Here is a 3,169-nt window from a genome sequence, read left to right as displayed (position 1 = left end):
GGGGATGGGGGATGGGGGATGGGGGGGGGGGGGGGCATTCCACACTGGTGACTGCCCAGGCATCTCATGGGCCTGCAAGCCCCGGGCATCCTGGCCGAAGCTGGGAGGGGCTTGCAAGTTTCCTCCCCCACTACCCAGCAGTGCCTGCAGAAAAGTTTCTAGGGAAAGCCATAACAAAAGGGAGTAGCAAAAAAAAAAGAACTCATAGAAATAGTAAAAAAAAAGCCAACAACATGGCAACATGGTCATTAAAGTGCAGGGGAAGTAAAGGACCCCACCCCCACCCCCACCCAGCCTTTCCCGCTGGCTCCAAGATATCCTCCATAAATTGGAAATGCCAGATCGCCGCACATAGAACTGCGCGTTTTCCTAGTGAAGCCCGAGGTTCCCTTCGGCGGGGACCCTTTGCTAGGGAAAAGGTCGTCGTCGTTTTGGGTTTCTCTCCCTCTCCTGGTTTTTTCCGCTCGGACCCCCTGGCTTCGGCGGCAGAGGAATGTCAGCTATGCCGGGACCCACCCAAGGGCCCCCCCCCCCCCTCTCCCCTCTCCCTCCCCCTGCTGCCCGGAGCTGGGGATCCCCGATCTCTCCCGCGTTACGATGTACGGGGTCCACCCCCCGGGAAAGTCTGCAGGGCTCCCCCGGAGCGACAGGAAATTCCCTGCAAGGAGGCGAAAGGGCCTTGCCCAGCATGGAAATGGCCGTCCTGAAATGCGACCCCCGCCCAGCTTTGCAATCACAACAACAACTTAGGCTGGAAATACCTTGGGCTGATGCACATCATGTTTATTCCGTTCTGTGAAGAAGCAGTAAGGTTTCTCAAAGATTAGGCTAATAACCTCCATTCAGCTATGAATGACCTTTCTACTCTCTTTCCTCCCCCCCCCCCCCCCCCAGTACAGGTATTTTTTTATTCTTATAAGACTTGCACCAGGGAAAATCTCAAAATATTCTTGAAAGCTGTCACTTTCCCCATTTACCTTATCCACATGCAGATTACAAAGGCCTAAAAACGAAAAACAATTGTTTTGGGGGGGGGGGGGGTTTAAATCCAAAGAATCAAGAGAAGCAAATTTATCTGGAGAGAGTCACCAAGTCCTGTGGAGGGGAGAGAGAGAAGAAGGATACCCCGCCCTGGCGGCAGCCGTGACCCCCAGGCCTCCCAAGCTGGAGGTCATCCTTAGCGGTACACGGCCAGTCTCAGCCATTCCTCCAGGCTGATGGACACCTGCCCGTCGTTGTCTCTGTCCAGGGCCTTGAAGGCGCGGAACATGGCGTCCATGCGCACCAGGCTGCAGATGAAGCAGTCAAAGGTGACGTTGCCCTCGCCGTCGGTGTAGCGCCGCATCAGCAGGACCTGCAGCTGCTCGTGGAGCTGGAAGCCGGCGGCCTGGAAGGCCGCGGGCAGCTGGGCGGCGCTGATGTAGCCCGCCCGGTTGGTGTCGAAGGACTTGTAGACCCCCTGCCACTTCTTGATGTTGGTCCACAGGTACTTGAACTCCTCGAAGCCCAGCTTGCCCGTGCTGTCCGAGTCCATGACGGCCACCATGCTGCGGCAGGTCTCCAGGCTGAAGCCGTCCGTCTTCAGGTCCTGGTGCCTGGCCAGCACCTTGTTGAGGATGCCCTTCAGCTCCGCGGGGTCCACCTCCCGGTCGTCCCCGGACAGCTGCTCGAAGAGGCGGCGGAAGGCGCGCTCCTCCTCGCTCTCGTTGGCCTCCAAGTTGGCAAAATTGCTCCTCGGGGGCGGGGGCGGCTGAGGGGTGTACTGAGCCGCCGCCTGCCCGATATATTTGATAATTCCTCCAAGGATATTAGCCCCGCCTCCGCCTCCGCCCCCTTTCGCCAGGCCTCCAATAACTCCTCCAAGAATGTTACCGACGCCGCCGCCGCCGCCACCACCACCACTGCCACCGCCGCCACCGAGGACTCCTCCGATAATGTTACCAAGTCCTCCTCCGCCGCCGCTGCTGCCGCCACCGCCGCCCCCGCCACCGAGGACTCCTCCGAGAATGTTACCAAGTCCTCCTCCGCCGCCGCCACCGCTGCCGCCGCCGCCGCCACCGAGGACTCCTCCGATAATGTTACCAAGTCCTCCTCCTCCGCCGCCACCGCTGCCGCCACCGCCCCCGCCACCGAGGACTCCTCCGAGAATGTTACCAAGTCCTCCTCCTCCGCCGCCGCCACCGCTGCCCGCCACCGCCACCGAGAGCTCCTCCGAGAATGTCACCGCCTTTTTTTAAAAGAAACATTCTGCAGCAGGACAAGGGCGAGCCAGGGCTTAGGAAGAGGCAGGCAGCGCCCTGGAAATGGAGACGGTGGGTGAGGCTGTGCTGCAGGGTCTGCTTCTCCCTCCCGGCTTGCGTTGCAGACTGGAGACGGCAGCAGCAGCAGCAGTTAATCTTTCTCTGCTGCAAAGCCCTGGTTAGCTCTCTCTCTCTCTCTTGAATATGAAATCTGTCTGGGCAGGAAGATGGGAACTGTGAGTCATCGGCAGTGCCCCGCCCAGAGCAGACCAGCAAAGCCTCAACAAAAACTTCAGCTGATGTGGGAGTCGACTGCTTGCTGCCTGAAAGGAATAAGGCTGTGAAACCTACCACTAGAATAGTGGGACCTGTGTGTATCTGGGTCTTAGGATCACGGCAGGTTTTTTTCAATGTTTTTTTTTTTACATTGAGTTAGGAATCATGAAAAGTGCTGGAAATAGAAGTTCTAAATGTATCCTCGGGAGAAGAACAGCATAGATAAACAAGCTCACACACACACACACGCAGCAATGCAAGCTTCACCGTCTGCCCGCCCTCCCTCCCCACATGCACACATATAACCCCACCACAGACCTGGCACAGCACGGGCGGCAGCAGTGCAAGCTTCATCTCCACACACCCACACACAAAACACCACAGCACAGGCAGCAGCAGCAGTGCATTTTCTGTCACATACTGGGACGGCACGGGCACCCCCCTATACATGTTAAAATGAGCCTCTAGAGTTTTAGGTTACGTTAGTGTTTCTACTGTTAATTGGCAACGTTGTTCCATGTACCGCCTTAGAGCGAAATTGAAGTTTCATTGTAAACCGATATGATTTGTACCTTTACAGGAATGTGTCGGTATAGAAAAAAATAAAAATAAATAAACAAATAAATATACATGAATCCTGCTCCCTGTTCATC

General features: G+C 56.5%; 1 pseudogene; it reads right to left on the bottom strand.

The window, feature by feature from the left end:
- Positions 1-758: 758 nt before the first annotated feature.
- Positions 759-2,230, bottom strand: LOC115076504 (annotated as a pseudogene).
- Between the last annotated feature and the right edge of the window lie 939 nt (positions 2,231-3,169).

The sequence above is a fragment of the Rhinatrema bivittatum genome, chromosome 15, assembly GCF_901001135.1.
Source record: "Rhinatrema bivittatum chromosome 15, aRhiBiv1.1, whole genome shotgun sequence".
In the NCBI taxonomy this organism is placed as follows: domain Eukaryota; kingdom Metazoa; phylum Chordata; class Amphibia; order Gymnophiona; family Rhinatrematidae; genus Rhinatrema; species Rhinatrema bivittatum.
Note: the sequence above shows the minus strand (reverse complement) of the source record. Positions and strands in the feature narration are given on the sequence as shown.